At 31.8% G+C, this 27,231-nt stretch overlaps 1 pseudogene; it reads right to left on the bottom strand.

Annotated features, from left to right (window-relative positions):
* The window catches only part of LOC149541718 (transport inhibitor response 1-like protein), a 28,610-nt pseudogene extending 14,207 nt beyond the window's left edge, over nucleotides 1–14,403 (bottom strand).
* Nucleotides 14,404–27,231: the final 12,828 nt, after the last annotated feature.

The raw sequence follows: 27,231 nt of genomic DNA, 5'->3' as shown, positions 1-27,231 counted from the left end.
TAGAAGGAATAATATTTCCTGTACAAAGATATGAGGTGCCTATTTTCACACCTTTTGTAAAGGGAACCTTTTGAAACATTCCAATTTTTATCATTAAAAGTAGCCACACAACTCTCATCACCACGTTGCCCTATGAAAATTAAATTCCTACTCAGGCCTGGATCATGTCTAACCTCATGTAGTAGCCAATGATTCCCATTCTACAGCTTAATCTTAATTTTTCCCTTTCCAACAATCTAATAGGGTTCATTGTCTTCTAAATAAACAAGCCCAAAATCCCCTTGGACATAATCAATGAAATAATCTCTATAAGGAGTAGCATGAAATGGAGCACCAAAATCTAAAACCCATGAATCATCAACACTTTCTAAAGACAGAAGCAAAGCATCCTCTACAGATTTTTTACTTACCACATTTGCCTCTTTGTCCCCATTTGGTTTATCTACTTCATTTCTCTTTCGATTGCAACAATCTTTCTTTTTATGACTTGGTTTCCCATAGTACCAGTAGTCATTTGGTCCTCTTGATTGAGACCTCCTCTCCTTTGAATTTCCTCTTGATTTCCCATGATTTATAGAATTACTTTCTCTCTTACTCATTCTGCCCCTTCTTTAAGCATTCAAAGCACTTCCTAATGTAGATCCACTTGAGGATTTTCTATGAGTTTCCTCACTCAAAATAACAGTAATCACATCACCATATTTTAGGGTACTAGATACAAGAACAAAATTACTCACACCCATTACCAAGCCATTCCAACTTTTAGGAAAAGAATAGAAAATCAAGAGAGCCCTAATTTCTTCTTCAAAATTGATACCCATAGAAGATAACTGACTAGTGATAGCATTAAACTTATTTAAATGATATGCAACAGATCCACCTTTTTCCATTTTCATATTAAATAAATGCTTCATGGGAAATACCTTGTTTGAAGCAGAGGGCTTTTCATACAGTGTTGCTAGGGTTTTCATCAAGTCTTCTATTGTCTTCTCTTTTGTAATATTAAATGCCACCGATGGTGCGAGGCATAATTGAATGCTTCCAAGTGCATTTCTATTCAAAAGATCCCATTCATCATTTGACATAGATCCCTGATCTATGTCAAATGATGAATGGGATCTTTTGAATAGAAATGCACTTGGAAGCATTCAATTATGCCTCGCACCATCGGTGGCATTTAATATTACAAAAGAGAAGACAATAGAAGACTTGATGAAAACCCTAGCAACACTGTATGAAAAGCCCTCTGCTTCAAACAAGGTATTTCCCATGAAGCATTTATTTAATATGAAAATGGTAGAAGGTGGATCTATTGCAAATCATTTAAATGAGTTTAATACTATTACTAGTCAGTTATTTTCTATGGGTATCAATTTTAAAGAAGAAACTAAGGCTCTCTTTATTCTTGGCTTTGCCTGATCAAAAGTTTCTTTCATTGTTACTTATGTTTCTAAAATTTCTTCCATGATTCCTTCTATAATTTTTGAAGTTCCTTCCATTATTTCTTATGTCCATGCTATAGTACTTTTTTTTATGGTCGAAGTTGTTGCATAACTAACACAGTATTGTTCTGCCTCTAGGATTATGTTCATCAATAGGTGCTTATCAGTTCCACACTATGTGTCCAAAGTTGTTACATTTATAACACATGATATGTTTCCTTTCTTCATAAGGTATACTTTGTATTGATGATCTATGTCAAATGATGAATGGGATCTTTTGAATAGAAAGGCACTTGGAAGCATTCAATTATGCCTGGCACCATCAGTGGCATTTCATATTACAAAAGAGAAGAGAATAGAAGACTTGACGAAAACCCTAGCAACACTATATGAAATGCCCTCTGCTTCGAACAAGGTATTTCTCATGAAGCATTTATTTAATATGAAAATGGAAGAAGGTGGATCTATTGTAGATCATTTAAATGAGTTTAATACTATTACTAGTTAGTTATTTTCTATGGGTATCAATTTTGAAGAAGAAACTAGGGCACCCTTGATTCTTGGCTTTGCCTGATCAGAAGTTTCTTTCATTGTTACTTATGTTTCTAAAATTTCTTCCATGATTCCTTCTAGAATTTTTGAAGTTCCTTCCATTATTGCTTATGTCCATTCTATAGTACTTTTTTGTCTGGTCAAAGTTGTTGCATAACTAACATACTATTGTTCTTCTTCTAGGATTATGTTCATCAATAGGTGCTTATCAGTTCCACACTAAGTGTGTAAAGTTGTTACACTTATAACACATGATATGTTTCCTTTCTTTATAAGGTATACTTTTTCTTCATGTCTTTTCATTAGATCTTCTTCTATATGCAGAGTCAATACTTTTAAACATTCTACTACTTCTTCTATCATTATCATATTTAGGTTTCCTACAATGAATTGCATTATGACCAATACCATGACAATTATGGCGGCAAAATTTTTGAACATGATTAAATGAATTATTTGTACAATCTCTTTTCATCTCACCTATTTCATTACATCAAAAATATTTACCTCTAAATTCACCTAGTTTCCTTAGGAGATTCCACTTGCTTAGGTAGATCCAATTTCATAGTTTCCTTTTCTTGTCCAACTTCTTTGGATTTATTAGAAGATTGACTGGATTCAATCCTATCACTAGATTTATTTTTTTCTTTTGGATCTAATTTACTTTCAAGTTTCTTTGTAAACATGTTAATTAGATAACCAAGACTAGTCTTATCATAGGTAGGTCTTTTTATTGACATTGATTCATCAAGCCTTTCTCTACTAGCATAAATATTTTGAAGATGTACCTTGCACGGAATTAATTTTCCTTTCACAATATTGTTGTACTTATGAACTTCTTCATGATCTTCTTTCAATGTTTCAAATTCATATGTCTTCTTCGCTAGACTTGCTCTAAGATTTGAATTTTCAATCTTCAAATCAGATTCAAATTTGCTAGTATCATTCTTCAAACATAACTTTAGATTGGTAATCTTCAATTCATGCTTCAATATCTTCTACTCTATTTTCAGTTTTGAATATTCATCATCACCAGTTTTAGATTTAGTAGATTCAGGCTTGGATTAGAGATGTTCAATCTTGTTCTTTAATTGTCTAATGTATACTTTACAATTTTCATATCTATCTTTTAGCTTATCTCTTTCTTCACTAAGGAGATCAATTTCTTCAAGTGCCTCTTCAAGGTTCTTCATCAACTATTCCATATCCATAGGGATCTTACTCAAGATGTTAATCCTCTTTTGAGTAACTATGCTCTCATACCAATTGTTAGAAATATGGAATACTGTGGGGGGGGATCAGTATTCTACAAACTTTTTTCACCAACTAGATATTATTTATCACTTTGAACCATGCATAAGAAAATAAACAAGTAATGTTGAGCAGTAATAATAATGATGCATATAGAGAACTCAAAACAGTATATTATGTTAATTAGGGAAACCTTGGCCAAGGGAAAGGCCCATTGGGGATGATACCCATTAGATGATGTACTAATATAAATTTTCCTTGTTAGAGGATGGACCATGTTAAGAGTCAATGAAAGAATTTAGTACATAAGAGTCTCGGTTAAGAGACTTTGAATCCTTCTTAGAAGATTCCAACCCTATTAGGAGTTGTAGTAAAGTGTATTTAAGAAGAACTCACTGCGCAAACATGCACTTCCAATTACAAGAAAAGCTCACTGTCAAAACAAGTAATTAATCCTCAATTATATAGATGTTTTACCTTCTTTCTTGGCTGGTCTCTAACCCTAGCTCAATCTACGATCACAAAATTAGGTTCTCAAAAAATTCAGACATATCACTTCATAAAAAGTTCACATATCACATTTCATATTATAATTGCACACTTAATCTTGCAAGATATCCTTTGTACAAAGACCATTCCTTTCACAAATTGTTGCTAGGTTGGCTAGGACCACAATATACTTTTACAATTTAGAGTAAACATCTAGGATGTTGGCCCTAATTGTCAAGTAATTATTTTGTAAATAAAGTAATTCCTTTACCTTTAATTCTGTTGTTCTTTTTACTGATAAAATGTGAATATCTCTTTTCCATAATATCTATATTGATGTCTGAGGTTATATATATCATCATTAGTATGTATAATTATTACATTTGACCTCTCTCTCTTAGATAATATCATATAAACAAGTTATACATCAAAATAATACACTGATGTAAACCAGCTTCATAATTAGACAATTTTTTGATTACCAAAGGCTAAGTATCTTTACTTCTGTGGTTTTCTACAACAAGTACATCATGTTTTTCTATAAATGACAATAATTACATCTCTACATAAATCTAGTTGTCAACATTTGGCTCCAAGAGAAACCAACCAACCACATTAAAAGCCTAAAACTCCTCATTTCTCATGAGCCAAATAAAAGAAGGACCACTCCTGATCCAAATCAACTACAACAAGACTCTTTCCTAGGTGCACAAAAGTTCCAATTCCCAAAGGCTTTGTAAAAATTTCTACTAGATGCTACTCAAACTTACAAAATTCCATCTTAATATCTCCATTCTCCACCAACTCTCTAACAAGGTGATATCTAATCTCAATGTGCTTTCTTCTCCCATGGAATATGAGATTCTTAGACAGTGCAATTGAGGAGATGTTGTCACAAATTAATATGGTTCCATCCTCTTTCCTTTCATTCAAATTTGTCAAGATCCTCCTTAACCAAATAGCTTGAGATGTTGTTGCATTCACCACTATGTATTCAACCTCTACTGTAGATTGAGCAACAATAGATTGCTTCTTCGATGCCCATGAAATTGCACTTGATCCCATATGGAACATATATCCAAAAAAGCTCTTCCTATCATCTAAACTTCCAGCCCAATCACTATTAGTGTAACCAACCAACATAAAATCATTATCTATATTATACAAAATCCCAAATCCGTTGGTACCATTCACATACCTTAGGATCCTCTTTCCCGCTTGCCAATGGAAATCCTTTGGTGTTTTTAAAAATCTAAAAACCAAACTTACTATATGCATCATGTCAGGTTGAGTTACTGTCAATTACATCAAACTTCTAACCATACTCTTGTATAGTGTTGGATTCACACTCTTTTTGAAATCTTCCTTGCTCAACTTCAAACCTACTATTATTGGTGTTTGGGTTGCTTTACTATTCGTCATTTAGAATCTCTCCAAGATTTTCCTTCCATATTTTTCTTAAGAGATGAAGATGCCATGATGCATTCATTTTGCTTTTATGCTAAGAAATTACTTTAGGAGACATAGATCTATCATCTCAAATTCTTTGTTCATGGCCTCTTTGAACTCACCAATTAGGAAATTGTCATTTCTAATGAGGATTAAGTCATCAACATAGAAAAAAACAATCCAAACTTTTGCATTTGCTACCTTGATATAGAGAGTGGGTTCACCATCACTTTTTCTAAAGCCATTGCTCATCAAATATGAGTCAATCTTGTTATACCATGTCTATGGATCTTGTTTGAGTCCATATAAGGCTCTTTTCAATCTATACACTTTGTTTTCTTCATTGAAATCTTCATAACTGGGTGGCTTCTCCACATAAACCTCTTCTTTCTATATGTCATTGAGGAAGGTAAAATTTACATCCATTTGATATACCTTCCATTTATCTTGGGCTATAATTTCTATGACAACATGCACAATTTCCATTCCTACAACGGGGGCATATGTCTCATCATAATCTCTACTATACTATTGCTTGTACCCCTTTACCACTAAACATGCTTTATGTCTATCTATTTTTCAATAAACATTGAACTTGGTCTTGTAAACCCATTTCACTCCAATTACTTACTTCATGGGAAGCAATGTAGTTAACTCCCATGGCTCATTTCTTTCAATAGAATCTATTTCCTCATCCATGGCATTACACCATTTCTCTTCCTTTATAGCTTCTTCAAAATAAATTGGATCACAATGAGAAAGTAATGCAAAATTAACACTCCCATCATAATATTCCTCATACCCTTCATCTTGGTATATCTCTCTTAGACTTTTAGTCATTCTTGGCAATAGGGAGGCAAGAGTGGCATCTGAAATTTTAGTATTATTTCTGCTACTAGTTTGCATACTAGGTCAAGCATGTCTTGAACTACTTGGAGTTGTCACTCAAAATGTAAGGGGATACTTTCCCTTTTTCCTTGTCTACAATCTACTGTTTTTGCTCCATCATCCTGCATCTCACCAATGCATTCCTCCTCGTTATCTATATTTGGCACTTTGCTTGAAATACTTGAAGATACATCAACCGAGCCATCTCATGACTGATTTTCAAGAAACTCCACATCTCTTTAAATGATGATCTTCATGGTGATAGGATCATACAATCCATAAGCCTTTGGTTCCAAGCTATAACCTATAAAGATGCAATTTACACATTTGTCATCTAGCTTTTTCCTTTGTTCCTTAGGCACATGTGCATATGCTACACATCTAAACACTCTCAAGTATTCAACTATCCATCTATTCCTTGAGCAAGCCTCAAGAGGAATCTTGTCATGAACTGACTTTTTAGGACACCAGTTGATCAAATATATTGTTGTTCCTATAGCTTCTCCCCATATTTAGTTTGGATCCCTTTTTCTTTCATCAAACTTCTAGCCATTTCAACAATGATCCTATTCTTTCTCTCAGCCACTCTATTTTTGTATGGAGTATTATTGGTTGTTAGTTCTTTCTTGATGTCATTTTTCCTACAAAAATTTACAAACAAATTGGAGGTATACTCCCCTCCTTTATCTAATCTAAGGAATCTTACATAGTCTCCACATTCCTTTTCATCTAGAGCTTTAAATTGAAAAAATTTATCAAATTATTTCGATGTTCTCTTTAAAAAATACACCCATTTCCTATGACTAAAATCATCTAGGAATGTCTTAAAATTAGTACTCCCCCCAATAGAATTAGTTTTCACAGGGCCTATTAAATTAGAATGCACCAATTCTATTGGTTCTCTATCCCTTCTATAATTTCTAGAATTAAGGGGAAGCCTATGTTGCTTACCCAAAATGCAACCCTCACACTTGTCATATGAATCTACTATGCTTGGCTAACAATATACCATTCTTTTTTTAGACAACAAATTTAAACCACCATGACCAACATGTCCATACTTGAGAGGCCAAATCTCGGAGGGGTCTTCAATCATGCTCCTAAGAGCTGATTGCTAATGTAATATTGTACATGCATGCTTGGGAGGTGCATCACTGACTTGAGAAGAGAAACATGTCTCTATCCTCAAAGGGAACATCTAGTTCTTTTTCATTTGGACTACTATAAGTAATCTATTACTCCCATCCTTCTCATGAATGATACACTTTTCATTTTCCATCAACACCTTGTAACCATTTTGAATGAATTGTCCCACACTCATCAAGTTGTGCTTCATACTAGGGGAAAAATATATATTTTGTACCTCCTTCTTCTCACCTTTCTTGGTGCAGACCATGATAGATCCTTTTCCCACATAGGAAAGGTTCCATTATTTCCCATCTTATTTTTAGACTTGAAATTCTTGTCAATGAAAGAAAATAAACTTTCACTAGCACTCATGTGGTTTCTACAACTATTACCACACTTCAGGGTTGTCTTCTTCACCAATGTTGCACATGATGAAGATTGTGGGATTGTTTGTATTTCCCATATTCATGTAAGCCACATTTTCATTCTTCTTTTACTAATCACCCTACTTCTTCTAGCATTCACTAGCATAATGCCCATACTTATGATAGTAGTAGCATTCAACATTGCTCTTATTAGAGTTGTAATTCTTCTTACCTCCTCTAAAGCTATTTTGAGAGGTGCTTGCTCCCTCTTGGTTTCTTTCTCATCCTAATCTTTCTGCACTAACATTCCTTTGACCATTCCTTCCATGACCTCTACTTCTTGAGCCTCAACCAAATCCATTTCCTCCTCTACCCCTATCTCTTGAATTATCTTGAGCCCTAAACATTTACCTTGAGAAGTTATTGCTGATCGCTAAATTTGATGCTCATGGGTTTGAAAAGTTCCCATCAACTTGTCCCTGGTCAATGTGGTGAGGTCCTTTGCTTCCTCAATAGTCATCACAAGGTTTTCATAGTTTTGAGGTAAACTCCTCAATATATTTTCCACAATCCTTTACTCTTTATAATCTTCTCCATTTGATTTGAGCTAGTTTATCAAAGTGGAGATTGATAAACTAAACTCTACAATAGGTTCATTCTCCTTCATTTGAAGCTTATCAAATTTCCTTTTGATCATCTATAGCTTCACTACTCTAACCTTATCAATCCCCTTGAAGTTCATCTCAAGGATATCCCATTCTCCCTTTGAATAATTTTTTGCTACAATCTTGTGAAAGATTATTGTTGTCATAGTTGTCTCAATCAGACTTAATGCTTTTTCATCCTTTCTCCTTGAATCTTTCAATTGAGTCTTCTATAGTTTTGTGAGGGAAACATATAGTGCTAGGACTATAACATCATTGAATCCATTTATAACAAACTCCCATGAATTATTAGCTACCATTATGGTTTTCATATTCTTTCCCCATGTAGCATAATTTTTTCCATTAAAGGATGGTGGTTGCTACCATGTCCTTCCATGTTAAGCATACCTAGAAAATAAATTTCCTAACTCACTATAGATGTGGGGCCTCAAAGCTTTGAAACTAGGTGAAAGATAAATCACAACCTTTAAAAAAAATTTGGCAACCAAGGGTGTCGAGTAACAATTTTGCTTGGCACAAGAGGGTGCCGAGTGACAAGGAGATGGTGGCAAGTTTCTTGGCACACAAAGGAGGTGAATGAGCTTGGTAACAAAGGGGAAACTCGATACTAGAGGGTGTTGAGTAAACTCGATAGTATAGATTTTCCATGAGTTCAGTCAATAAAGGGAGGTGGAGCTTATTAGGTTCAATACACAACCAACAAAATGACTGAGTGGGCTTGGTTAGAGAGTGAACCAAGCATTCTAACAATAGATTTTTTGTCTGAATGTTTTCACCATTAAAATGCAGAGAGGCTAACAATGAAGCTTTAAATATGAACTTCTCAAATACTAAGAATGAATATTGAATAGAAAGGAGACAATAAAGATCAACTGGATCAATAAGTATGTCTGCTTGCTTTCTTGCTTTCTATTCAACTAGGTTAAAACTATTACAAAATTTGGGAGCATTTGACTTCAACTAATAGACACCAAAACTTCAAACTGATAATACTTTATGCTTAAACATATAGCTTTAATGGCTGCATATGATCAAGCTTAGATAAATCACTACTTCTCAAGACAAACAATACAAAGTCATCGAGAACAAGGAGATCAAGACTCATGCTACTACAATATTCGTCTTCTTTATGAAACTTTCTTCTATTCTCTGACCTTTAATCTAATCTACTAACCATTGTTCTATCTTTTCTCTATGTTGTCACTAGTACATTTTGGTAAATATGTGACTATGTGACTAAAATGTTTAGTCACACCACTAAAAAATTTAGTCGCATTCCACTATTTCATTGTAATTTACAACTATAGGTGACAGAATAAGTGACTACTTTGGTTGCTAGGTAAATCACAAGATCAACCAAATGAAAGTAACATATATACTACTAAATAAATGACATAAAAGTGACTGGATAACTATTCACTAATAATAAGTCACCTAAACAAAAATAAATAAATAATGGATTAGATAATCAATCACTAAAAAATAGTCATTTGCACTTCTTCTATTCACTTTTTCTAATGTTTATTTATTAATGGATTAGGTTGATTTTATTTTCCATAACTCATTCAAGACCCTTTGACCTTCTTGTTCTCATACAAATGGTCATTTTGGTTTGCATCTTCTAGGACACAAGTCATTTTGTTAAATAGCTTGAGAGATTTTATGCACCATTTTAGGCTCTTTAATGATTAATATTACAGATTGATTTAGTTTTCCTCTAAAAGGTATATCAATAAATGGGTGTATTAATATTTTTTTCCCTTACTTTAGTTATTTTCTTATTATATTACTCATTTGGATTCTCAATTATATATTAAAATAATCATAGTTAAAAGAATTAGTAATTTATAGCCAGTAGTCATCAAAATTGTAGTAAAAAGTATTGACAATTTATTACTAATTACAAATATATTTAACATGTAGAGACACAAAGACATAAGTTAACATTGAAAGAGAGAGAGAGAGAGAGAGAGAGAGAGAGAGAGAGAGAGAGAGAGAGAGAGAGAGAGAGAGAGAGAGAGAGAGAGAGAGAGAGAGAGAGTGAGAGCGAGAGAGAGAGAGAGAGAGAGAGAGAGAGAGAGAGAGAGAGAGAGAGAGAGAGATATTATTATGAATATGTATTATATCTACATTATTGACACATTCTATCCTCATGCTCTCTATCCATTTACAAATTTGGGAACACTATAATTGATTTTTTTGATTCTTATTGTGGTCACCTTCGTTAGATCTACTTCAAATCCTACATTTTATTTGTTTAACATTCCTTTTGAATTACATGGGAACAATTCTGGACATGCTAGGCATGAGGTGCCCTCACACATTTCACCCTATGGGTGTGGTGCCTATTTCTTTGGGATCCTTGTTGTGTGATTCTCAACAAGCCAACTTATTGAACCTATTTTTCTTATATAGATTTTTAGGTCAGATTTTAGTTCTCATGATAATTTTATTGTAGTACAACATAAAAACAACATTTAAGACATTTTTCAAAGACAACAATAATATTTCATCTTAAAATTTTAGTTATTATAAATTATAAATTATATTACTTGTAAACAAGAGCCTTTAGCACAATGGTAACATGTCTTAAATTAATATTTTTGGTAGTGTAATTGTTTGAAAATGCACTTATTTGGCACAAGTACCAAGTAATAATTAATATTTTTAATTACTATTTTGTCCAATTTGATTTTCCATTTGTATCGCTACGATTATATTTTAAAAAAATTCTTAAAAGATCTAATAAAATTTTTATTTTAAATATTAAATTATTATTTAATCATTCTAATTGCAATAGATTAAAAATTAAAATTAAGATGAAAAGACAAATTGCATATATTTTTTAAAAGGGGCAAAAGTCTAATAGCCGGAGGTAGGATACTTTCCCAACTTAATCATAGCTTTGTAAAGCCAAATTGTCAACCTAAAGTGAAAATGACTACACTGCAATGTCCCACAATTTTATAGTTTTTGAAAAATAATTTCTCTACCATTTTCATTAGAGAGTCAAATAGTTCAGTGACATCCAAACACTGCAAATGAGGATCAAATATTGGGGAAACCATTAGTGATTTTTTGTTTAACTCTATAAAGAGTTCAAATGTGTGGCAGAGCTATGAAAGGCATGGAATTCATATGTAATGTACCTTATTTTCACCATGTCTAGTATATTTTACTTTTTTCTACATTGATATTGCCATTATTTACATATTTTTTTGACCCATTGAGAGGAAAATCTATGTAGTGGGCTTAGCAATTAACAATTGAGATATGGGATTTATTCCTTTCTTTTTATCCATTGTAAAAAATTTTACTTCCAATAGAATTACCTCTCTTGATAGAATGAATTATCTTGTGAATTTTATAAAGGGTTTTGTTTTTTGTAAGTGTGTTTCTATAAATTATGAGTCATTAGTCATTTATTTGGAAAAACTTGCACTATCATAGGTGCTACAAATTCCCCAAAACCTATTTTTCTTTCTTTATTCTCATCTTTGTTTATATAGGCTGAGAATGAATTTTTATTTTTTTTATTTTTTTGTGTAAATATTCTTTTTACATTCACCAAATTGAAAAAGTTACCGTATTGGTGTTTATCACTGCACCTATGCACAACTCCAACCTCTATAGAGAAGCTAGGGTCTAACATTACTATGAGAGGGATCTCTAAGTATTAAAATCACAATGAACATGGTGTACCTCAAAACACAAATAAAAAAGATAGCATAGGGAGGGATGATGATATATTAGGTGTGACACTTTTCACAAGCATCAACTGAGAGACCACGAGTCACATAATTTGTGCATTTCTATTAGTTTTTAACAATTTTGGACTACTCTAAATTTTTCCATTCTAATATCTTGAGTTTTAAACAATTCATCTCTTCTCTTGTATTTTATCTTGTCTAGCTCCTTTCCTAGCTCTTCTTCCCTATTCGAATGAATTTCACATGTTGTTATGATACCAAAACTTATGCAAAATACCCTAATTTATTGAGAAAACTCTAGCTAGAGCTAAAAAAAATTTAAAATGAGTATACAATTTAAAAAATCATAAATAATATCAAAATAACTACACATTTGATAAACCATTTTATTTCTCACCTCAATAACATCTTTTATTCTCATGTACAATATTTGCTTGAGTCTGATTCCCAAAGACTTGGTTTGTTTAGTGATCAAATCTTCTAATAAATAAAAGCTTGACTCTAGAAAAGGTACACCAAGTAATAATAGAGAGAAACCACAACTTGTATGTGTAGTAGACACAAAAAAATCTTAACTAAAATTTGAATAATGTAATATTCAATCCAAATTTAATGGGGATTTTTTCCTAGCTGATTGGGTGATTTGTCAATTTTTTTGAACTGAAAAAAGAAAACCAAATATTTCATTCCATTAAAATGATATGCTAGTGCATGCAAAAAGGAATGACTAGTAATACTTCACCTTTCAGCATTTGTTTCAAGAACTTTTTGTGTGGCATTTAACTATAATAATATTTAGAGACCAATTATGAGATACCTCACTAGTGGTCAATTTATCTTTTGCAACCCTTCCTATTGCAGCCAAACCATGAAGAAATTGTAGGGATGTAACAATTTCTTGACCTAATAAACTTCACATTTGGACTTTCTTGAAAAAGACAATAGATGAAAGATCTTCAAATTGAATAAAATTTCACTTGAAAAATTTGAGAGGTTAGAAACACAAATTATAAAAATATGAACTCAAATTTAAGTGAAAAACTTGCCACATGGTAGTCACAAATGAAGGCATGTGTTTTTATGGTCCTTCTATAGAGAGATATACCTAAATCTTCTCCAAAAAGAAAGTATCTTTTGAGGCATTATCTCTGATAACTTCAACACCAAGTTTAGGCATCTTCTTTGCCAACTCTTTGCATTCTTCTATATTAATTTTGCAAGAAAACATCCACAAAAACTACATGGATTCATAGTGATCCAAACTAGACAAGAGGGAAAAATCACCAAATGGACTATCTTTTGTATCAAATTTCTGAAGGCTTTTGCACCCCTCCAACACATACTTTAGACCTTGATCACTTTTCTTAGCAAATAAAATTGATAAGATTTCTAATCTTTTAACATATGCTCCAATATAGTCAAATGCTTTGTCTATGAGAAGACTAGAAACTATCAGCATTTTTAGGTATTTGTAGTTCTTTATGATTTCCCCAAACTTATCATATATTGAATAACTAGTTACATGATCAGGTGTATGTCATCCCATGATACAAAGTTGAAATCTTACTAGTTTGAAATAGTTTCTTGACACTGTCATAAATGCCTCATTGGTTATTTTTTGACAAATGTAAAGAATAAACTATAGATTTGGACATTCCACTGAAATTACAACAAGGCTCAAATCTAATACATAACCTTTTCCATCTTCACATACATCTATGGAAAACACTCAAAGATCCTTCAAATCCATGCATGTTGCTACAACTTCTTCTAGACCATTGCCTTCCATTGAATTTAGATCCTAGAGACATTGTGCTTTATGAAAATGATGAATGATTCCTTCTAAATTAGATTTCTAAATAAGTACATAGCTTAACTTTAGAGAATTCAAAATTGAGTGCATTGGATAAACCATAGACAGATATTCTAGCACAAGTTTATAGAATCTTGACAAGCATTAAATTTGAGAACATTTCTTGAATGCTGCTAGAAGATTTTATGCATGTTCTAGAGAGAAATCATATACCATTGATCCTGTTCCTCAATGAGTAATCTATGGTGTTACTAATATCAAAAACTATGATTGTACTTTAGAGATAGTTTTATTCAACCTAAGCTTCTTTATAGATGGGCAACCTTATCACTAACCTTTCAAGCACATAAAAATTTACTGGAACATCTAAATAGTCAAAGCTAAGAGGTATCAAGGAGGTCATCTTCTTAGGAAAGGATTCCAACCTCCTCTCTTTTTTCTAGTAACTTAACCTCAATTAAATTTAGTTTAGTTAAATGCCCACATTTTCTACCAAACGTAAAGGTGAAACTATAGTTCCTATTATAGTTGCATTGCTTAGTAATTTTAGACTTTAGATCTATACATCAGTACCTCAAAAAATTTCAAAGTATGGATTTGAAGAACATTTGCATATGAATCATCTATTACCAACACTACTTACACTTCCATTGCTACCCTCTCTAATAAGAGGTTCTACTTCACCACTAGTGAATGTCAACTCTAATGTAAGTTTCTCATTATGAATGAAATGTATGCTACAATCAAAATACAAAATACAAAAATTCATTATTTTCTTTTTAAATTTTAAATTTTATATTGGGAAAGGTTTTCAAATATGTCTCAAGATAGTATTGAAGTGTCAAATCCTAGAGAACAAAAAGCATCCACCAAACATAAAAAAATCTAGAAGCCTCTGGGTAGCAAAATAGAGCATCTTGATACAACCAAAATAGGAGAATTACAAGTCCTCCACAAGAAAATAGTTATTCTACAATTAAAAATAAATCCATCTTCCAAGATAGCTACCATATATTGTATCAAAGTCATTAAGATCATAATCAATAGCTTCAATTAGACACCAATAATTAAAAAATTTTAGAGCTTAAGGTCTCCTCATATTATTATGCATAAGGAATATAATTAAACATCCAGTGTGTGTTTGAGTTTTTATTTTGAATCACATGTGATTCAGAGATAAAATAAAATTCTATAGTGGTTAAAAAATACAATTCCACCACTTCCTTGAAGTACTCCCTGAGATGTAAGTAAAGTCAAAATAATTATTGTGAGATGATTTGAATTTTTTTTTGGGAAATATTTGATTGTTATAAGTTCTCTATTATTTTAGAATATAAAATATGAATTGAGTATTGTTTTACTTCTTTCATTGTAATGTACAATAATATTATTATTTCTAGCAGGATGATTACTTTGAAGAAGCTTTGAAAGTTTGCAGTCTCTTAGAAGAATTTATTACTGGTCATGGACTTAGGTTTGTTGCTATTCTTGGTGTTTGGGAGTGTGTCTTCACTAGAAGGCATAATTTCAAACTTCTTGACCATGTTTGGATTTTACCTATTGATCAAGCTTATTTCAATTGATATTTTCTGTAGTGTGCCATCTTTATCTTCATTTATGTTTAATCAAGAATTAAGCTTTAGATATTTAACATATGAGATGTAGTTCTAGACATTTTTCCATATTTATTTCTATTTTTAACTAAGCTTTAGTTCTCTAAACTTGATTTCTAGATGATCTTATCTTTTATAGGGTCTACATGCATTATGAACATTTTGATGTGTTTTACAAGATTTTCTATATTACAAGAGGAGGCATAACCAAGGTATCTGGTTTTATTAATATAAGTGAAGATATCTATGTAGGTATATTTACAATTCTTTGAAATTATATCCACTATCTAGGGATGCTCATTTTGCAATAGTTAAATCAAATCCATAGATCATGTTCTAATTTTTGTTTTGAATTATTTTGGGTAAATAAATTGTGGTTGTACCAAATATTGAAAATTTTCATTGAGCATTTCATATTTTTTCCTCCATTGTTTCTCTTAGCTCATGTGATGATAAAATACAGATTATTTATCTATAACTTTGAAAAAATAAATTATAATTTAGAATTCATTAAAATTAGAAACCATCTTCTTTGCTACTTTTAAAAGAAAATGAGAGAACTTTAGAGGATTAATTTATTGTTCAAAATAGATAATTAAAGACTAAACCTGGAAAATATTCACCATGAAACAATCAACATTTTATCTTTACAAACTACAAAGAGTAAAAGCTTGGTTTCTTTTTGAGATAGTGCATCAAACTTAAGTCTTCTAATTAATCTAAAACAACAAGGGTAGAGACAACTAAGATTCCTCCTTTCTGCACTATGAATCATATAAAATATCTGCATTTAGCTAAATATTAATAGTTCAATTTGTTAAATACTCACACTAGCCTCCACTAATTAAATCCATGACAACCAACACTTTCTATAACTCTTGAATAATTCCCTCATGTAGTGGAAGGTCTAGAAAGGAATTAGAGGTTGAACAATCATGTGATTTTTTGAAATTTGAACTTTGCCATGGCAGTTTATTTGTAATTGCTACAGTGGTAGATTCATTATGTGGGAAAAACCATGAGTTTTCTACTGTTGATCAATAGTGGTTGTACACTTTATTTCCATCATTTAATTTCATTTCCAAATCCTTAGGGAGAAATTACAATTAAATTTCACTACTGGTTGTATGGATATAAAGGTCCTAGAATTTTCAAGTTTACATACAATTGGTGTATGTGTTTGGGTTTCTAGTTGCTTGCGTGTGTATTTGTGTGTGTCTAGTTTCTTTACTTAGGAGCACTACATGCACTTTTTTGTATCTTATGTTTTTGAAGAATATACATAGGATTTTTTAAATCATTAACATGTTGCTTCAAGCCACATCAAGATTCTATAAGTTATCTTTTGTTAATGATGGTTGCTATACAAAGATGGCAAAAGCAATATGTGTAAAATTGTAAGGTTGCAAATGATGTAACAAGAATTGGTTTGGTGTTCTAGCCAAATGCATGTATGTATTGTGAAAAGCATCATCTTGAAAATAAACTACAATAGGAATTTAAAGGGTTAATAATTATTTGATAATTTAGAAATTGCCTAGTTGGACACTGCATTTGTATTGCAATGCAAACCAAACACATAAATAGATATGTTGATGATTTTGGTAGAGAAAGAAGGAAATATAGTGTGGTAGAGTATAGAAAGGGAAAAAAGGGAAATCTATAACAAAATAATAATAAGTATAGTTAGGAATTCAAAACATGAGCAAGAAGAGGATCAATAAAAGGAGATGTTACTAAATAAGAGAAGTTACCAGGGTTTGTGATATGTTTTTAAAAAAACCTCTTAGACATGGACCAATGAAAATCCCCAAGATGCATTAATCCATGCAATAAATTGGGCTTCATTTCTTAGCATCTAGGATTTAAAATGATGTGCAACATGAAAGTTAGTGTTGCTTTGAAGGTCATTATATGGGCTTAGTGGTGAGGGATTTGCTCCTTGGATCTACCTTGTATTGTTATAAGGAATGCATGAGGGGTGTTTCACCCACAACTTCATGAGGGGAATTGCTCCTCAATGCCTTTGGGAATGCTACCTACAGACCCTTGTAAGGGGCATTTCCCTTAAGCCCCATTGAGGGTGTTACCCTAGGTTCCATAATAGGATTTGTATAACCAACTAATACACTAATGATGAATTAGAATCCCAAAAAAAAATGCACATCTCTTGTTACAAATATTTTTTTCCTAAAAGTTTGTATCTTTTCATCTTAAGTGATAATAAATATAAAGTTTTTATTATATTTTCCATATTTGTTAGAGTTAAAAATGTTTAGACCAATGAAATTAGTTGGTCTACAATATAGTACAAAGATCTATCTTGTTTCATCTATTGGAAAAATAATTTAGTATATAAAGAATATCATAGGAAACGTTACCATATTATAGTGATTATATTGCCAAATACGATTTTAGTTATAGTTAGTTGGAACTTCCATTTTCAAAATCCAAAAATGTAAGAGTTATTATAGATATCATGGTTGCATCATGGTCTGTGACTTATCTAAGACACTAGTAAATGAATTTCCATGATGCTTTAGCAAGTGGTGTAGGATCCTTTGAGCCTTTTATTTGCATTACAATGCCTCTGTTTGTTTAAATGATCGAGATAGTTAGGGGAGATCAAGCATGTCTTTGAAACAAATGCCAATGACATCTCTAGAAATAGTGCTCTTCAATTAGAAACACTATCCAACATACTTAGCTCAATATGAAAATTATACATGAGCAATGTTAGTTTCTCAAATTACAGGTCTAATAAATAGATTTTTATCTTTAAAATGTAACCTTTTTAATGAACATATAAGTATATTAGAGGCTTTCTTCTAAAAACTCAATTCATTTCCAAGAATAAAGGCTCAACCTTTATAAGAATAACTCAATTGTTTAGGACTTTGATATCAACTACTGAATTTTTTGTATTGCCTTTAGTATTGTCCACCTCAAATAACTAGAAACACATTCTAATTGTCTAAAATTGTTCACTTGTAAAGGTCTATGATAAATGAAAATAGCAAGAATTCTCTTGAAATAATTTACGAGGCACCTATCCCACCTCCCAAATTTTTTGTTCTCCATATTGTACTTATACCCTGACCTCAGCTAGTATGTCGTGGTCACTATAATGAATCACAACCTAAACAATATTTCATGTCCTATGAGTTGGATCATCACTTTTCAACACACCATAGCCCATATAATCTCTATCACAACCCAACTATAGTATCATGGTGCAATTACCAGGCATAGCTACACCTACTACAACATTGACAATATGAAGCCTACCAGCTATATAGTTTTCCTCACAAGCTCATAGGAAGTAGGAATATGTTCTACAACCTTAATAATATTCTTTGTATCTATTTCACCATTAGTTCTAATCATAGAGAATCCTTTAGTGGTCCTCCTTATTATCTCACAAAGGATCTAAAAACTACGCAATGATGGGATGCTAGAATTGTGTTTATTGATGTATTATGCATCATTAGCAAAAGTTAGGACTTCACTTTCAGCAACATAGTCAATAGAAATAGGCTTAAGAAATTGGGATTCAAAAAAATTGCCCATTCTAACTTTGGCCATGAAAATTATCATTACTGCATTTTATGTCTCCTTGATAAAACCTAGGTCACTTGACTAGGATAATCCTCCTTGAGTTTTGATGTCTGTAGGGACATGTTCTAGTGCTATCATGGTTATAACCCTTGTCTTTTTGGTGACTTGGATATATAGTGCCAACCGTAGCTACTAATGTGGATGTGGTCTATTAGCATTAAGTCATGTTTGTTATTAGTGACAACACTTATTCGAATTTTATATGGTTACTGAGCTCTTTGATCAATCTCCAGTGTTTTTCGAGCATTCCAGTGGTTGCCAAGTTTCATAGTTCATACTGAGCATTCTAGTGGTTACCAAGTGAATTCAGGTAGTGTGAAGTCTAGTAGTTCTTACCGAGTAGTTTAGTGGTTACCAAGCTTCATAGTGTCTACCGAGTCATCATTTCTTGTGATGTGAAGCTAGTGTAAACTAAGTGATGGGAAGTTAGTGTTTACCAAGTGCAGGCATGGTAAACATGAAATTTAGTTTCTACTAAGTGATCTAGTATCTATCAAGTCTCTAGTGTCTATTGAGTTCAAAATTATGTTCAAGTGATTAGTATGGACCAAGCCTCTACTTCTACTAAATGCATGATGATGTTGAGTAATGGCACTGGACGTCGTGTATCAAAAATTCTCCAAGTTAGTTTTCAGAACCTGAGTTTCTACATTTGGGTTGACTCAATAATATTGGTGTTATCTTGTGTATTGGCTAACCTTGTAATTATGAGAATTGAGTTGCTATATATGTAATGTATTGTATCATACCCAATTGTAGTAGTAATTTTTTTTATGTATGAGAAAGAAAATATGATTTAATAGTAGAGAAAAGTATATTGCAAGGTCAAATCAGGAGTAGTAAGGTTACGTCTATCACAAAGAGGTGATCAATACTTCAAGGATCTTAATCAACAATTCAATTGTAAATCAGATCTACTATTTCATCCTAATAGGTGAATCAACTTCAAATCCTTTACCAGGGTAGACTTAACAGTCTTTTCTTTAAATCTCTTTACCGAGTGCATACTTCATTGTATGTTTATAAAACCACTAACAAGGTGGACCTAGTAGTCCTAATTGCTCCTAACAAGGAAGATCATTAGAAGTGATCATTGTAATCCTTAATAGGCCAACTTTATACTATAGTATTGAAGTTTTTTGGGTATCATCCCCACCCTAGTTTTACTTTCTATTTGGTTGGGAGAACACCATTCAGACTATCAAAGAAATTTTTGCTCAAACACTAAAATAGTCGGTGCCCAACTTAACAGATGTCGAGGTTAATAAAACATTAAAAGACAATGAATGCAAAATGACTCTAAAGTTCAATACTTGTCTTGTTCTAATGAAAGATGTTGAGGATGTTGTGAAGAATGCTACAAACTTATGGAAAAATGTGTTCCCTCTTCACAAACCAAGTGAGAATCTAGTTGAAATCAAAGATGATGATGATGACAATGACAAGGATGAAGAAAATGAAGAAAGCAATACTCCTTGTGTCACCATTGATGCTAAAGAATATCAAGAATTGATGAAGGATGGTGAAGAGGAAAAAGAGGATGAAGTTGAAGAGGAAGATAGGTAAGAAGAAGAATAAAGTTATCTAGTTAAGATAGCTGCAACTATCATAGCATCCCTTCCTCATTCTCCAACAAAAACTGCAATATCATCAAGCATGGACATAGCTTCAACAAGTTTGATTATGACCACAACAGATACATCAAACATCCAATCACTCTTTTCCCTTTCTCATCTCAATGTATCACTAATGGAAGTGTCTACCACTTCATCTACCAAGAAAAAATGTTCCTCTTCTTCAATCACTAAGTCAAGATCATTGTAATAAGTATAATTTCTAGTTCTACAGTTTTGGATTCTTTAGTTTTGACTACTTCAAGTATACATATTCTAGTAGGTTCTTCAATTGTGCATACTTCTATTAGTATTCCATCTATAAATACTTCAATTTTTGGAAGTTTAACAAGTACATTAGTTTTGGATTCTTTTAGTACTCCAGTAAGTATTCCATTAATAAGCACTATACAAATTTTTTTGCAAGCCCTACTATTTCCAACATTGTTTTTGTTTTGAAATCTAAAGTATTAACGTCAAAAGTTGAACCAAAGACACGATTAAAACTTCTTATTAGTGGAAAGGAAATTGAGGAAGACATAGATGTGGACAAGGATATTGAGATTCCCAAGTTGTATTTTGATAATGCTACTGTAGATCAGATGAGACTAGTTAGTCAACTCCTTGAAAAGAAGGCTAAGGAGAAGCAACTCAGAGAAGAGAGAGATAGAGAATTCAAAATAATTGAAAGTGATAAAAACATTTTCACATAGGCTATAGGTGTTGATGTTGATTCTTCTCAACACATTTTGTTGCAAAAAGAAGAGCCAATTAATAAATTCAATGAGGATTCCAGATGCTAGGATAAGCTAATAGAGAAAGCAGAGAAGAAGTTTGACAATAACATGCTTGAGCACATTGCTCAATAGATAGCTATCCATCAAGTAGAGTTCTCTTCAATTTTTTCAAATCTTGAATCCTCTTACACAAATGTAACATATCTTTATGCTAAGTTATGTGATGTTACCAAGCATACAAAAGAAATAAAGAGAAAATTGAATAAGATTGATGAGGATCTAAAGCCTAGTGCACAAAAGTTGTAGCTTGACCCCAATTCAAGCTCTACACACCACATGTGGATCAGATTCCTATCAAATATGCAAGTAGAGTTATTGAGAGAGGAAGCAAGGATCTAGTCTACACTCATAAACATCTAGAACATGATCCTTCCTATCATGGTTACAATGCATAAGCATATTGCTTATTCTAAAATATTGATCTATGACAATAATTTTTCAATTGCATATCATATGATTGAACTCTTTGCAAAAATCCAAGTTGCACTTCAAACCTCCAAAATTTTGCAAGAAAATTGGGACAGGACCTTAACTCTTATTCTTAAGGTGCATTCTGAGTTTCTCTCACATTTTGGTGTCTCTGCATAAGTAGATTGCATATAAATCTTTGGCATTATTGTCAGAAAGGGGGAGAGAGACATGTGTATATAAGGAGGAACGATATTTTTATATAGACTCAATATGATATTATGCCTAATATGATATGCACATTTTATGGGGGAGATATATGTCCAAATGTATACGTAGTAGAATTACAAAGAAAAATTTAAAAATATCAAAAATCAAAATCAGCATGACACTGTACATAAGTTTTGGCTAATAAGTTTTTTTTTTCAATAATGCCAAAGGGGGAGATTGTTAGCATTAAGTCATGTTTGTTATTACTGACAACACATATTCAGATTTTGTATGGTTACTAAGCTTTTCAATCAGTCTCTAGTGTTTGCCGAGCATTCTAGTGGTTACCAAGTTTCACAGTTCATACCAAGCATTCTAGTGGTTACCATGTGAATTTAGGTATTGTGAAGTCCAATAGTTGTTACCAAGTATATTAGTGGTTACCAAGCTTCGTAGTGTCTACTGAGTCATTAGTTCTTGTGATGTGAAGCTAGTGTTAATCAATTGATGAGAAGTTAGTGTTTACTGAGTTCAAACATGGTAAACATGGAATTCAATTTGTACCGAGTAACACAATATCTACCGAGTCTCCAATGTACACCAAGTTTGAAACTACATTTAAGTGATTAGTATGGACTGAACCTCTACATCTACTAAATGCATGATGATGTTGAGTAATGATAGTGGACACTGTGTATTAGAAATTCACCAAGTCAATTTTTAGAGCCCAATTTTCTACATTTGGCCCAACTCAGTAATATTGCTATTATCTTGTGTATTGGTCAACCTTGTAATTATGAGAATTGGGTTGGTATATATGTAATGTATTGTAACATACCCAATTGTAGTAGTAATTTTTTTGATGCATGAGAATGTGAATGCTATTTAGCAGTAGAGGAAAGTGTATTGCAAGGTCAAATTAGGAGCAATCAAGTTACATCTATCACAAAGATGTGATTAGTACTTCAAGGATCTTAATCATAAATTTAGTTGTAAGTCAAATTTACTATTTCATCGTAATAGGTGAATCAGCTTCAAATCCTTTAATAGGGTAGACTTAACAATCTTTCCTTTAAATCTCTTTATCGAGTGCATACTTCATTCTATGTTTCTAAAACCTCTAACAAGGTGGACCTAGCAGTCATAATTGCTCCTAATAGGGCAGATCATCAAAAGTGATCATTGTAAGCCTTAATAGGCCAACTTTATTATACATATTGAAGTTTTGTGGGTATCATCCCCACCCCAGTTTTACTTTCTATTTGGAAGGTTTCTAGGTCACCAAATATTGTGTTCAAAGTGTTTTGTGCTTTCATTTTCTCATGCATGCAATAGATTAGATCTATTAATGGTAAATGGATTATGTTATTAAGTGCTAAATTTGTTCACAAGTTTTGAGCTTACTGATTCACCCCTCCCCTCTTAGTAACCTAGCTAGTCTTGATTATTTCCAATAGCATTCAACTTTCTTTATTCTTCATTAGAGGATACATTTATCACGTCTCTTTCATTTTGTTTTAATAATTATATGATTAGTATTCCATTCTCAAGACTGCTGATAGGGATGTTTCTTAAGAAAAATTAATACTAGACTGCATAAAGAAGAAAATATATCCAATGGCCATGGTTATCATTTGCATTTTATTTGACTGGTATATGTAATCACCCTTTATTTGGTAATATTGGAATGTAGACTATTCTCAATTATATAAACTCACATAGATGTTTATCTAGTCTTTATCTCTTATCCCCTTCCTTATCATCTTCTTCATCTCTCCCATATTCTTATTTGTATTCCTCCTTTTTTATTGCTCTTGTTGTTTTATTTTTTATTTTTTTATTTTTGGTTAATATGTATGTGATTCACCTTGTGCATGTGATCTTCCTTGCATGTTAAAGGTTGCCTACCTTGATGTTGCAACTTTCAAATCTACATATGATCACTGAATAAGCATTGATTCTATATAAGTTGAATTGGAATGGTTGTCAGCAGTTACTGGTCTTGGTATTTGTATGTATTTGATGTAACATCTCTTCTCTAGCTATATCTTGGTATCTCCTTCCCCATCTTTTCCTAAGAAGAAGCTTTGTATCTATCTTACATCTATTCTTTCATATGGATAATGGTTGCATTCAAATAAATATGTCTTTTCTTAACTAAGATTTGCTGATAGATTTTCTTAACTAAAATTATCAATAATTTTGTTAGTGGATGGAAATTTACTTAAATGTAGAACATTTAAAAGTTAAAACCATTTTCTAGTAAGTTTATTTGGTGTGCTTTTCCATATGCACTTGATGACCATTTTTCATTTCTTAACATGTGGATTATTATTCCAAATGTTTTTTTCTGCATTATCATTATCTTTGAGATGTAATTGTCTTATTATTTATTGTAATTCATTTATTTACTTTATTCAATTTTGTTATCATATTCATTATTATGTATTATAATATTAGATAGTTTTGACTATAAATAAATCATAAATAAATATCTTATTAGTAGCTTCCTTGCATTTTATTGTAATGGACAACTCTCTATTGTGTTTGGTAGGTACAATGTGGCCTACTAAAAAAAAAATTCTCTCTATTCATGATTGTGGGAGCCATCAATTCAACTTTCAATGATCCCATTTCTAATCTTTCAAATTCTAATCTTTCAGCTTCACATTAGGATATGACATAAATAATTGGAACTTTGTGCAAGGGTGAGTTTTGTTCCCCTTTGGATAAATAATTTACTTATTAGTTTTATTCTTTCTATTATAATAGTCCCTTTTGAGATTTCTTCATATTCATTATAAGCTTGTTGATCCTTTTCATGTTGAGAAACATTTCCTAATAATAATGATTTTCATTGTATTTGATTTCCTTTAATTTGATTTCTTTTATTGTAATGGTGTTCCTAATAGGGTCATCAATCTTTTCTTAGTAGATCTACATGTATTAGAATGTACTGGTATCTTCTTGTTCCTTGAACATACAATCTCATGTCTGATGGATTTTCTTTCTATTATGTTCTAGTGTGAACTCTAATTCATTTAGTGATTTGTTTCTACTCAAGTCTTTGTTTGATTAGGAGAAATGGCTCTTTAAGGCTTCTATGCCAAGTGTTTTTCTAAATACTACAAGAAGTTTGTATTCTTCACAATGTCTTCTTAGGCACCAAATGGTTCAAATGACTAAAGATATGGATTTCACTTTTCCAATGATTTTCAAATGTTCAAATAGCCTCTAATTATTCAAACCAACCAAAATAATCAATTTGCAAAGTTTCAAGTGCTGATCTTAAAAAAAATCCAAACTATTGTCCCACTAGGCCTAATTCCCTAATTAATGTTGTTGTAGCTATTTTTGCCTATTTTATCAATATTTTTCTTTAAAAAAATTCATACAAATTAGATTTTTAAATACCCTTTTCAACCTATTTCAACATATATGAAAAATTAGATATGGTCATTTTGTACCATACCCTACTATTCCACACTTGACACTACTTTTAGGGGTGAAATTGCTCACTTTTACAAAGAAACCCTATGAAATACTTATATTAAAACGTTATAAATCTCAAAAAAAAATTATTTTTATGTAAAACAAAGGTTTGTTAAGTTTATTTGACCCTATATCTTTATTTGATAGGTTATTCACAAAACCCTCACACATACATGCCTAAAACTAGGGGTTCCCAGAAAACCCACTTCCCAACAATTCTAAAAATCATTGAAATTTATGTAACCTTATATTTGATATAATTGATAAAATTAAATCATAAAAAAACCTATTTTTAACCCAAATCTCATACACTTTTCTCCACAAAAGTTAGTGTACACCAAGAAATTCACTATTCCTCCATGTTATATTATTAGGATCATATTGTACAAGTCAAAATGGAGTCCATTATATGAGAATCAGATATATGAATCCATATAATGGCTCTATGTTACATAAAAAGCCTCAAAACAAAGAGAAACTATGTAATTTCCTTAGGCCTATGAACATTGTTGTGAAAAATCTGATTGCAGAAAACTAAATAATTACCCAAATAGTTTAAAATTGTCTTAAATATTAAACTTAATTCATCCACATTGATTTCTAATTCAAATATATCAAAATAACATACAAGATCATAGGAAATTACAAGAAATGAAACTGTCTATTGCGCTTTTTGTGATTTGTCTACACAATGTTGTCCTCCTCATTACATTTTCATGGAATTCTCAAAAAGGATTTTTACAATGAATATCCAACTTCCCAAACTAACTGTACTAGTTTTTAGTTTATTATATTGACTAATTAAGCATACCTGCTCAAATCCTTAACTATTCATTATTATTCAAATTTGAATTTGAACTAGCTAACAATATATCTCCTAATCAACCCAAAACCTTCGAATAAATTTTCCAATAACTTTATTCATATGAATTATGTTTCCTATTTACATTAATAATCCCCTTACATGACCTTATCCCCTTAAATATCCATATTTAGGTCTTATGGTACCTTTAGGACCATATGAACAATTTACAAAAAAAAAAAAGAATTCAGTAGGATAAACTATTATTGGCCTTAACAACTCCCAATTACCTCCTTGGTCTTCATATGCCTCATCCTTGTACTTTGATGTCTCGATATTCTTGATTGTCCTCTTAGGTTCTCCTGTACCATGCTTAGTTTGATAATGTCTTGTCCTTGAGTAACTTCCTAATTATATTTGCCTCTGATTATTTCTAATCCATCCATTCCTAGTCCCAAGGTTGATTTCAACAAATTAGTTGCACATAATATGCTTATTATTATTTTTGAAAAAAAATGGACATCTTTGATTTTATAGAAAAGTCATTTGATAGCATTTGGAATTTATAGAGATTTCTTGTATATTGCAAGTTTGTTGAATGCATTTTCCATGCACTCTAATATAACAAAAAATATCTATCCTTTTAGCTAATTGATTAGAGCATTGGCTGAGTAAGATTCTATAATACACTTACTTAAAGTTGGAAAATTGTGGTAGCAAGGATGAACATGTTAACCTCATAATGGTTTTTGACAATTGAGTGCCAACACACTTAAACATATTCCACATTGGATGCCGAGTACATCATGCATGCCCAGTGATCTTCATGTGCCAAGTAGTTTTCAGATACCGAGTGAAGATCAGATACCGAGCGAAGTATAAGTGTCGAGCAACACAAGTTCCGAGTGTTAACAGGTGTTGAGTGA

Source organism: Cupressus sempervirens, chromosome 8 (assembly GCF_028749045.1).
Source record: "Cupressus sempervirens isolate cs-2001-9-10 chromosome 8, ASM2874904v1, whole genome shotgun sequence".
Lineage (NCBI taxonomy): Eukaryota > Viridiplantae > Streptophyta > Pinopsida > Cupressales > Cupressaceae > Cupressus > Cupressus sempervirens.
Note: the sequence above shows the minus strand (reverse complement) of the source record. Positions and strands in the feature narration are given on the sequence as shown.